This window comes from Leptonychotes weddellii, chromosome 4 (genome assembly GCF_054177405.1).
Source record: "Leptonychotes weddellii isolate Sample4059 chromosome 4, ASM5417740v2, whole genome shotgun sequence".
In the NCBI taxonomy this organism is placed as follows: Eukaryota; Metazoa; Chordata; class Mammalia; order Carnivora; family Phocidae; genus Leptonychotes; species Leptonychotes weddellii.
Window position 1 is genome coordinate 45380861 of NC_138372.1, and position 12318 is coordinate 45393178.

At 45.7% G+C, this 12318-nt stretch overlaps 1 long non-coding RNA gene across 1 annotated transcript in view; it reads right to left on the bottom strand.

Moving 5' to 3' along the window:
* The window catches only part of LOC115938733 (uncharacterized), a 145402-nt gene extending 137272 nt beyond the window's left edge, over nt 1-8130 (bottom strand). Inside the window, exon 1 of the long non-coding RNA XR_014144513.1 lies at nt 8052-8130. This is a non-coding gene — a long non-coding RNA (uncharacterized LOC115938733). The remainder of the gene's footprint in view (nt 1-8051) is intronic.
* Nucleotides 8131-12318: the final 4188 nt, after the last annotated feature.

A 12318-nucleotide genomic window follows, 5' to 3' on the forward strand; every position in this document is an offset into this window, starting at 1 on the left:
AAACAAAAGGGGGATAATGTATAATATATAAGGTCGTAAAAAAATTTTAATTAAATGAGGTACTAGTAAATGGTAATAGTAAGTCATCCACAAATAGGTTATTATTTGTCTGTGAGAAGGGGATTAGCTAGAGATTAGTTATTAAAACCTCCACTAACCCATCCTTCTATCCTAATCAGACACTCAAACCTCTTTGGCTCTCTTTATCTTCTTCTAAGGCCATAATCTTTGAGGAACAGAAAGCAGCTAGCCAAAGTCTTATATGTTAGATTTCTTAGGATAAAAAACCGTTTTCATATGAGAAATAGAGGAAAGCTCCCTACAAGACACCTATAGTTTCTCACCTACATTATCTCATTTAATTCTCACAAGGACCCCATCAGAAACATACATCCCCCTCACCCCCCTTCTGAAAGTAGAGTGTTTCCATGGAAGCTTTTGTAAGCCAAAATGGTGTCAAGCAAAGAGGCAATTATCATCATAGTCTATGGAAAACTGTTAGTGCTCCCAACCCCCAAAATAAGCTCTCCTAGACTTTTCTGATACCTTACCACACATCTTGCTATGGGATACACCAAATAAATCAAAATAAAGCACAGATGCTCGCAGACAGTTCAAAGCTTTGACAGCTTGATGCTGAGATGCTGAATGTAATTCTAGGGGCAGGAGCTTGGCCAGCTCACTCTGGCTCCTTGGGGAGGGGGGGGGCGGGTCTGCCTCTATAATGGCCAGCGGCAACACAAACACTGATTGCTATTTTTGCTTTTTCCGAAAAGCAAGAGTCCTCCTCCATTTCTTTCTATTTTCGAAAACAGGTACCAAGCTAGGTCTTTCATTAAAGTGAAGCGGCCGACTCAAACTTCCGAAAAGCGAGGGATGCCTGTACCACCATTCGCCTTTTAAAGGATGAGGACACTGAGACTCAGACAGATTAAGTAGCTTGTCCAAGGCCACACAGCTACTCTTCTCAAAGAAACATGCTGCACTCCATGAGACTAACCTGGGGGAGATACTTCTTTGGTACTGGAATAACCCAATTCCTGTATTTACTCCCCCAATTCCCCACTCCCCAAAAGTTCATTCTCAGTGCCCTCCGGACGCTTGCTGTTGCCAACTGACCCCTAACTCTGGAGCGCAGAACTCTGACTCCGGAGCTGAAAGATGGCTCTGAATTAAACAGACCCTGCTTGGAGGGGCCCCAGTCCTTGGCAGGCGGCTCCCTTCTCCCTCCTGCTACCAGGAGCTCGCCTGTAGGTGGCGCCCTGATTCGCTCAGGGGAGCTTAGAGAACGAGGACACGGGTCACCAGCTGCCTCCCCTAAAGGCCAATTAAAATAGTCCCTTGGCTAGAGCTCTGCAAAGGAACCTTGGCAATGTGGCCGTGCCCCCCTGTCCGGTTCCTCCTCTTCTCCCCACCTCTCCGCCTCCCCCCACTCGGGGCTGGCGCGCCCGGCGAGCAGTTAGCCTGCGCTTCCTCCGAGGTAGGGCTCGGGCGCCGGATCTCCAAGCGCTCTAGGCCGAGCCAGCCGCCCCTGGTTGGTGCTTGGATTCTGGGGCCTTGGGCCTGCCCCCTCCGCTCCCTTCCCGCACCCTCTTAGGCCGGCAGCTGGAGCGGGGGTGGAGGGATGGGGGAGAGTGTGACCCCGTGAGTGCTGGGCGGGGCGGGGCAGCTTTAAAAACTTCTGAAAGGCCTCGTTCAAAGCCTCAAAGAACAGAACTTGGGCCGGAAGGCGGTTTCCACGGAGGGGCCTAAAAGGGGGCGGGGGTGCACCTGCAGGGCCAAGAGCGCCCCTGCCTGGGAAGGGGGGTCCGGTTACCCGCCAGCCCTGAACCCCCGCCCCGCGCTCGCCGCCTGGACTCTCCTCCCCAAAGCTCTCAACCCCTCGGAGCGGGGGGAGCCCGGGGGCCCCTCCCGGGACCCATCGCTTTCATCCTCCCTACGGGAAGGCAGGACGGCGGGTTGGGGGGGGGGGGGCTTCTTTGGCCCGCATACTCCGCAGGGTCTTCCTTCCCTCCAGACCCTCCCTAGGAAACTAAGATTTCGCAGCAAAGTTGAATTCCCGGATTTTAATTCCAATCCAGCCGGGTGGGAGAAGGCTGAGCAAGTGGGCAACACCAGGAAGGGAACGTTCCCATCTTATATGCCCCCCTCCCCGACACGCGCGCACACACACATAAAAATCACTGGGGAGGCTGAAAAGGAGGGGAGAGCAGGAGGAGTGGCCCGGGCGGGGGGGAGGGTGTCGGGGAGAGGGTGGCAAGGGTCGCGAGACAGCGGCGGGTCGGACAGTGGCCCCAGCGGAGTCGGGAGTCGCCGCTGTCGCTTTGCGCCCTGGTTGTGCCATCTGGGGGCAGGTGAGGAGGGGCAGCCGGACCGCTGCTTGCCAGGGCCTCTCTACGGCAGAGAGCGGACGCCGTCCCTCGCGGGGCCGAGAGAGACGGACTAAGGGGATTTTCATTAGTACCGCATTATGGGGATCATCACCCTCCAAAATCCTTCCTATAGAGGCTCTTGAATGAATTAGGTAAATGATTTGCTCCATTTGTAGTTTCTGAAGAAGACATTTTCTCAGAACTTTTGAAACTGAGCGCATTAGGTCCTCGGTCCCTCGAGGAGGGTTTCCACTACCTGCAGACTCATTTGGAGAGAACTGCCCAGTGGGTTAGTGAGGACACGAGGGGAGAGGTAGAGGTGGAATCGCATGAAGCTGCACGATTTAGTTAAGTTAGAAGAATAGCTACTGAAAATAGAGTAGCTAAAAAATAATCTACATCAAGTTTATTATTTTGCTTGGAGTCCACTTCCTTGATCTGAGAAAATAAAATACAGGAGAATTGGGGGGGGGGTTTCCAATTAGCGTCTATTACACTTTCTCAAGGAACTTGTAAGAATTAGTTTGGTGAATTTTAAGAACAATAGCGGCTGTCATTACAGGCAGCAAAGATGTAGCGAACAGAGCGGTAGATTCCCCAAGAGTTTGGTTGCAACATTAACTCTCAAATTTAGTGTTTACTTTATTTAAAAAAAAAAAATAGGATGAGGTTTTTATTAACTCACTTCAGGAGGTAGGGAACACTGAGAAGGAAAGAGACCAAAGGAAAAATAGAGCAATGGAAACAAAAAGAGAGAGGCGAGATTAACTGTAACAGTCTGGTGTTCAATGAGTCCCCAGTCGGAGTCCTAATGCACCGCACATTTCTAGTAGCATTAACTTTATCCGGAATATTGGTGGGCCTGGTCCCTAAGCGCTTCTTAAGAAAGGACAGACGTAAACAAAATGTTTTCCCTTTTGTGAAGGTCTAGCACTTTGCTTCATTAAGTAGCCATAACAGGAAAGGGGGTCCTCCTGCTCTCCCTGAGCTGCTTTAAAATCTGCAGGTGTGCACAACATCCCCAACGCCCAGCATCCCGGGCGCTGGAGGGGGGACCTGCTGGTCGAGGGAAACAGAAGACCCGTCTGCAGTGTGTCCTGAGTACCCTGCCCTGGCATTTTAGCAGGCAAGGACTGGCATGTCGAAACTATCCTCCTGATGTTAGCAAAGCTAAGAGATCCGGTTTCCTACAAACTTGGCCACTTTGCCCCCAGCACTCTCCATAGACAGGATGAAAGCAACATTTTTATCCCTTAAGGCTAAAATGTAGCCTTTAAAACACTCCCAATACAGGGTTGAAAGCATGTCAAGGGCTCAAAGGCAAGCTTGTGTTGCACGGAGTGCAAGTGCAACTTTATCATGGTAAACAGCAAGAAACTTTGTAAAAGTTAGAATGGCCATTCAAAGAGATAGTTTTGAGAAGCTGCTACAAAATAGCCTGGTGACTGCCAGAGGACCAGAGATACTTGGGGGATTCAGGTGTGTTCCCAAAGGCTCCTGATGCACTGTTTTTAGCTGTTTTTGAAGTTTATGGAAAGCAGTCCTTATCCTTACCCTCATGAATCTGGAAGGCTCTACTTTCCCAGCAAAAGACTCAGTGATTTTCCCCCCAGAGTTATGGGGTCCAAGACCTTTATAAGCTCTGAGAAATCACAAAACTAACAAACTGCAGTTTTTCTCTTGAGTTCATTATACAAAACACACACACACACACACAAACCTTCAGCTCAAAATAATTAAGGTGGGGATTTCTCTTAGAAACTCCAACAAAAGTTTCTGGAGAGGAGAGCTGTGTCAGACCCATTCCTTAGCAGTGGGGTGAGTGAGGGTTCAGACAACAAAGCAGCACAAACACACCACTTCACCTGTATGGGCGCCCACATTCCCACCCGGCATCCACAGGCTGCCAGCTAAAGAATGAGAACTGAGGCACTTCAAGTGTGTAAGGAGCGAGGCTTTTCCCACGAGCACAAAACAGGGTGCAGACACACACCCACAAAACACAAAAGGGGAGACCTAACTTTGGCTGTTGAGGGGAAAGGCTACCGGAAAAGAAAGTCTGGGGACTTCCAGAAAGCAGTGCCAAGAGCCTTGGAGGTCTACAACCTGTCTGCGCCAGAGGCAGTCAACTACATTCCACCAGCCCCACAGCCCCGCAGTGATCGGGGCTGTGGTTCAAAAGTTGGAAACTGCGGTTTCTAATTGGGGCTGGGTCCTGCCTTTCCCCCCTTCCTCTTCAGGGGCTCCTCTCTGTAAGCGGATTTGCTTTTCCATGCATCGCTGGCAAGTCGCTTTTAGGAAACTTTGCCTCTGCAAAACCTTTTAAACGTGGTAATATATTGCAGTCTTATTAAGTCCCCTTCAGAAGTGTGTGAAAGGGGCTCTGTTTTCCTGGAAGATTCAGGAACTCGACTATCTGACTAAGGGCTCAGACTGGCCCAAGGAAGGTTTGGATTGACTCCACTCTACCCTCGAGTGAAAGCAGCGGTTTTTGTTTTTGGTTTTGTTGTTTGGTCTGGCTTAGTTTTTTAACGCCTAGGAGATTTTAAAATCACACAATACTCCCCCTGAAAGGAAAAACAAAACAAAACAAAACATTGAACGTGTTCCCTTCACTACAAGACACCCTAGACGTCCGTCTGGGAGAAGGAGCTGCTGAGTTAGTGGAACCACGAATTAATGTGGAGAACTAGGCCGTCAGGGCCAAGTTCCCAGAGCAAGAAGACACTAGACACTGAGGGGAGGGGACAAAATTTCTCACAGGTCGCCACTAGGGAACGGGACCAGTGCAGAGAGCCCCTTCTAAAGTTCAGTTGTGCTGGGCATCTGATCTTTCCTCCAGGACAACTCGCCCGGGAGCCCCGCGGGTTTCAGCTTCCACCACGAAAGTAAGGGTCCCTTCTGCCGCGTCGCCCCCTCCTTGCCCTAGAGATGCGCCAGACGGGCTGCCGAGAAGGGGGCACGCCGCGGGGTCAGCTCCCGGGCCAGAGGGCGGCGCCCGGCCCCTGCGCACCGCGGCGGCCTCCCCCAGCGGCCTCACGGTCATGACCTTGCGGGGCAGTTCCTCGCCTCCCGCTTGGTCCCTCCACCTGCCCTCGCCCCAATCCCTCTCCAGGCCTGGAGTGGGGGATCCCCGTCGTCCTGGTTGGCGGTGATGGAGGGTACAATTTGATTTATTTACTCTCAGTTTCCCCAGTACCTCTAAAACTGGCAAAGTCCGCGGTCCACTAGGGACTGACTGATCAGTGAAGTCCCCCGGACGCCGGACGTCTCGGAAAGCTCTGCGAGGCCAGGCGCCCACGGCTTCTGGATACTAAGTTGCTGCAGGCGGGGAGGAAAGAAACTCGCCAGATTTCTCACCTTTGGCTCCCGGAATTTTTGAAAGTATAGGTACCTTGGGTTTCCGCTCCAGCACCTTACAGAGACTCTGTAGAAGAAGGGATGTGCGCTTGTGATAACGATGGAGGGGGTGGGAGTCTTCACTTGCCAAAATCTCATTCTGCCCCCACAAAGAGAAGGAAGAAGGCAAGCAGGTGGAATAGAAGGCAGCGCACCCTCTTTTATTGATGTATTTATTTAGAATATTGTGTTAATCAAATTGACCAAGTGTATCTCGAGCACTCATGCTAGCGCTTGGAAAGAATCAACTTTTCTCTCGCCGTTCTCAGTAAGACGCTTTCTGTCTCAAGTTGAACTTAACCCCGGCGCCTGCAGCCTTCTAAACTTGGTATCGGACGCCACTCCCGGCGTCCCAGGCCGGCCAGCCTTGTCTCTCCACCTGACCCCTGGTAGAACGGTTAGTGCACCTGGCCTTCAGGTGCCACTGGAGGAAAGAAGTGGGACATTACTTTCCAACAAGCAGGGAACTAAGCCTGCCAGCACCTATCTTGTTCTGGAAAGACACCTAATCTCCACTTCCTCTATAAAGCTTAACTGCAGCTCGCCTCCAATCCCAAATTGCAAACACTGAGTGGAATTGCTCCCTTAAGCATTCCGTGCCTATGACCCTTCCTAAAGCCTCGTTCAAGTCCGCACTCTGGGGATCATTAAGAGAGGAGAGAAATTCAGGATGTCGCTTTTCCCCTTTACACTAATAATGACAAAAAGGGAGCACGCCAGAGATTTGGGGTTGTTTTGACTTCATAATTCAATGACAGAGGCTAGACCTAAGGTAACAAGTTGTGTACGAAAGAATATCACAATAGAAACAGTCAGGAACTGAAGCATTGGAAACTTCTCTCCAAAGGGGGAAAGAAAAGGAAAAAAAAACAAAAACAAAAACAAAACTTGGCTTCCTCCCACCTTCATAGTCAAAACACACATCAGTAAGTACGCACTCAATATATAGAGCCAATATTACGTATTTGCATTGTTCTGGTCAAGTGGAAAATTCTCCAGTTTCACAACTACTGTATGTATGGGAATGGAGTTCTGGTAGGGAATGTTCTGGCCTATTCTTAATAATAATAAAGACTGCTGAGCTCCTTGCTTTAAGCTGACATAAAAGCCAGATAAAATAAAGTGCTTAGAGGCCTTAGTTGAAATCCAGGAGCAGCTCAAAGATTCCTCTATTACATCTGACCTTGCTTTCCCTATGTTTACATTGGAGTAATAATAACCTCTAACATTTGTTGAGCTGTTACATGTGCCATGCTCTGTTCCAAGCACTTTAATATGATCACTCATTTAATCCTGACAACAGCCCTATGAATTAGTTGCCAGTATAATCCCTATTTTTATAAATGTGAGAAATTGAGGCACAACTAAAGCAAATAATTTGTCTATGATTACTCAGCTAGTGCATGTCAAAACAAGCTAGTGGCTTGGCTTTAGCACCCACACTCTTGACCACTCACTACAGAGCTAAAGGGGGGTGTCAAACAGTGGCCCCTGCCTGTCCCTACTTGGAATTGTTTTCTGAAAAAGTAGATAGGGAGTAATTAATCCTATTAATCCAGTCAATCTAGACAGCCAATCTGACACAGAAGAACTCTTACCCCGTAAAAAGTTATGTTCTCTGAATTATCCACGTGATTTAATACATTTCCTATACAGACTACAAATAAACAAGAATATTGAAAATTGTTCCAATCTCAAAATCCTTTTGGCTGACCCTTTCCTCTCCCCTCTCCCCCCAAAATATATAATTACAAGATTACATTGTCATTCTCAAAGAGCATTCATTATATGCTATATATACTTCAGAGCTGGGACAATAGCAGCTCTTAATATAGACACAATCTTTATTGTTAAGGACTCAGGCATACTAGACTCATCACTTTCATCACCACCAATTTTAACAGATGCCACCTGAAGAATGTGACCTCTTTTTCTCTCTACATTAAGAGGCCCCCCACCCCATCATCATTCCTTCCTAGATAGAATCATGGAGTGTCCGTGGGGGGGTGGGGACACAAAACACAAAACTTAGCATATGATTTACCGCCTGCGATTTTACAGGAGAGAAAAGAAGGCCATAGGAAAAGAGACTTGCCCAACCTCACACACCATTGTGTCTGGGACCCAGGACTCCTAGCTCCCAGCTTGGTCCTCTTCTCCCAAACCAAACTGACCCCTAGAGCTCATAAAGGTATTTAGATCAAGAGCACGCTTAAAAAAAAAAAAAAGTTTTAACAACCCTTTTTTGACCCAAGATATATAAAGAAGGGGCTGTCTTACGCCTTTCTTCCTTTCAGATGTGTTCCTGGAATGTCTTCACCAGATGTTTACCCAAGAAATTACAGTCGCTGAGTCTTCAACATGTGCGTGCATTTTAAAAGCAGCATTTTAGATCTGAACCCAGTTAATGATTTTCTTTTCTTTCTTTTATAAAAAAAGGGAATTTTAGTTTTGCCTGCAAGTGCTCCGAGTCTTTACAGAGTCTGCGGTAACGTCACTCACTTTCACTCTGGGACGTGCTAGTCTCACAGTCTAGTTTTGTTCAGACTTTATTCTGCTCCAAGCTGCATCACAAGCCACTCGTCCACGCTGCAAAAGGTGGGGGTTGGGGGCTGGGGTGACGGGCCCTTTTGCTCTTTTCCCCCTCTCATATACGTGAAGCAATCTGGAATCATTCCACTTGGCTCTGCGCGCGCGCGCACACACACACACGTGCGCACACACGTGTACCATGCATGTGTGGGGCCTATGGATCTGTGTATACGCGCGTTTGTGATTTAAAGTGACAGGACCAAGAGCTGGACTGGAGCAGTGAATTATTTTGCGTGATAAATCAACTTGATTGTCTCCACACTGTACTTCCATTATTCACCCGAGTGCTCGGTGGTTACGGCGGACGTGCACTGCGGCAAAAATGTCCTCGGAGCCGCTAATTTTGTGGCCACTGCGGCGGCTGCGGCGGCGGCGCGGGGGCGCGAGCACGGATTGATTTTTCAAGATCACGTCTCCTTCAGTGCAACTCGCCAAATCGAATCGAGTTGACTGCAGAAGCCTCACTGGATGCATGTGGACTGGGTTTTGTACCTGAGATTTTTTAAATACTTTTTTCTTTGGAGGGAGGAGCCGAGCTGTTGGTGCAGGAAGGGAGATATACCTATTCTGTTTTATTTTCCTTTTACGCTCTTAAAAAAAAAAAAAAATGAAAATGGCTACCACGGCTTCCTCAGCACTGGGGAGGCCAGATCTTTGCAGTTAGGGAGATGATGCTTTAAATTGTCTTCCCCTCCCCACCCGCCATCCCTCCCTCCCTCGCCCCCATCCTCCTCCTGTCAGCTCTGCGACAGCAAGGGAGAAAAATGGTCATAGGCTCTTGTGCGGGTCATTTGTCCTCATTCTCGCTTTTTTCTTGGACAACTAGTTACCAATTTTTTTTTTCTTTTTACAACCTGATCCTTTTTATCTGGATTCAAATTTTAAAAAAAAAATGTATCCAGAATATATTTGATTTTTCTTCTGCTTAGACACCAAGCGATGCGGCGGCTGAACAGCAGCGTGGGGAGCGAATGGGGACAATCTCGTTACCAGATCTGTTACGATCACCTGGGGCAGACACAACCCAGTGGTTACAGACACCTTCTTTTTTTTTTTTAGGGCTACAGCTAATTACCAAATTGATTACCAGATGTGTACTGATGCCTGCGAGTTTTACAAAAGCAGACCCAGAATTTCACTTTTTCCTATTTACTATTGTATTTCTCTTCTCTATAGCCTCTATAGCCGAGCATATGGATCATACCAGACTGACAATTTATATTGAAAATAGGGGATTCCGAAGAATTAGGAGACGCTAAAGACTCTCAGTTTGTTTGCAGGATAAAACCTGAGTGTTTGTCGAGGGGGTGGGAAACCTTTTCCATGTGTAAAGGTGTCACTGACATATTTGTCCTTGATTTTTACTTCTGAAGCTGCCTACAAAGCTGTAGTGGTATTTGCCCAATTGGGAAGATAATTGCAATGTCCACGCGGGAGTAATGACACAGTGTTGCATAATAATAATTTAAGCAACTGTGTCTTTGTTTATGGTGATGTAACTTTCCCAAAGTTTGTTGGTAACTTTAAAGGGTTTAAGTACAGAGCTGATTGCAAATAGTAGCTGCCCTTAAGAAAGTTAGCGTAATACAGCCCCCACCCGGGGTGGGGGTTCTGCACTTCCTATCTTCATCTGCAATCCCAACCTGTAAGTACCGGGGTGTGGTGGAAAATGACCCCATTTTCCTTGGAGACATTGAGAAGAAAGAGGCCAAGCCAATGACTTGACTTTCTTTACCTGATAGTGCCTGCCTGAATTGTCCATGATAGGAAAGAATACTCCTGTTCAAGGCAAATTAAAAAGCCAGACGCAGCAGTGCAGTGAAAATCCAGTTCGATTCAATGTGAACGTATAACAAAGTTGAAATTCAGCTTTTTAATGAGTGTGTCTCAAGTAGTAAAAATGAGTGCAAATGAATTCAACACCAACCACCCTATTTGCTCCAACATTTAAAACCTACTAAGTTGGTCATGTGTTTGGGTTGCTGTTTCACAGCCCACGATGCGTAAACAGTATACAATTTCCACATTATAATGACTTGGGAAATAGAGGGGTATTTTAATTCAGTCATTAGAGTAGAGACAAATGAAAGTATGTTAACATCCAGCTCCACAGAAAAGCGGCCTACCAACTCAGAGGAAACCCACACTTCACTGGCAGCAACACCTCCACTATCTGTTTTTCTTCAAGACCCAGATTCCAGGGCCTCACAGCTGGGCATAAATCTGATTTATAACTATAAAAGTGATATACCAAAATGTATTAATTCACATGTGAACATATTAAAACTAACAGAAACTGTTGGCTATTAGGCAGGGCTCTAAACTTGGAAATGCTCCCCTAAGATTATCTGAATTAATAATTTTTGTAATATTTTCTATATAACTATGATTTGCCACTTAGAAAGACCCCATTCAGGCAAGAGAGTTCACTTTTTAAAACTTTTTTGGTATCAAAGTTTTTTTTTAAAGGGGAAAAATTACCAACTAAGTTTTCTTGTTATAGGAAATGTTTAGTAAAACTGTTCATGTGTTGTTCCTTTAGAACTAAAGTGAACAGGCTTTTCATTTGATGATACTAATAAATATCTGAATACTATAAACATTAGTTATGGTGTTTTCTTAACTGATCATGCTTTTATTTTTAAAGTAACGTAACATATGATAGTAGAACACTTCAGATTTTCTTATATTGGGGTTGTTCTATCAGTGAAGTGTTTTTTAATTTTCAATTGAAGATTGTGATGTTAAACTCTCATATCATAACCTGTGAAAATGGAGAGGTATTTTTTGCTTTTTGGCACTTCAAAGTTAATCCAGCTCTTTTATCTACAGCCCATGGAAGCCTATTATTATTGTACCTAGCAAGCTCTTTAAGACAAATAGTAATTTTTTTTTTTTTAATTAAAGCAAGGGACTTGAGCCAATTGAAACAACTGGAGTGATCAAGTAACAATGTCAAAACAATATAGACACTTGTAAAACTATGGATTTGAGTCATTATTTACATTCAAATTTACAAAAGAAAAAAAAGAAAAGGGATGAGTTTTTTATAAGCTCTTCAGTAGCTTTCCAATTAGGAACATTTCACTTGGGAAATACGGATGCCTGTATCATTGTTATCTACTGAGAAAAATTCTCACCTGGTCATACTACCCCAAAAAAATTTTTTTATTTTTTATTTTTATTTTTATTTTTTATTTTTTTAAAGATTTTATTTATTTGACAGAGAGAGACACAGCGAGAGAGGGAACACAGCAGGGGGAGTGGGAGAGGGAGAAGCAGGCTCCCCGCCCAGCAGGGAGCCTGATGCAGGGTTCGATCCCAGGACCCTGGGGTCATGACCTGAGCTAAAGGCAGACACTTTAACGACTGAGCCACCCAGGTGCCCCAAAAAATTTTTTTTGAAAAAAGCATTTTATATGGCATCTGATACTGATATTGCAATGAGTCTTTCTTTCAATTTTCTGTAACATAAAATTCAATTGTCTTCTCAAATTTTGACTTTGAGAAATGAAATCCAACACTAATGGCTATATTTTTTAAACACACTTTGAAGCAAGTATCATACATACTATATTTTCAAAATTAACTCAGATATTATACTGTCACATAAGGATATAGGGTTTCCTGCATCTGATGTTCAAATAGAGACCTTCAAAAGATAGTCAAAAGGCATTGGATTTGGAAGGAGAGCAGCGAAGTAGGATGTGCCTCGATATTTGGTATAACATAATATGTCATATGTTTTTACTGACCTGGAGATGGCTATTCTGCTCTGGCCTCTGGCATATAAGGTAACCAAGCCTTGCCTAGAGTCACTTGCCTCTCTGAAGGCCAGATCACCACTTACATTTCCAGCAACCCCAGAAGCTGATATAGTGCCTGGCTATGGTGGCATTCAGTAAATGTTTTCCAGACTTGAATTTATTTGATAATTCAATTTTTTCTTAATTTT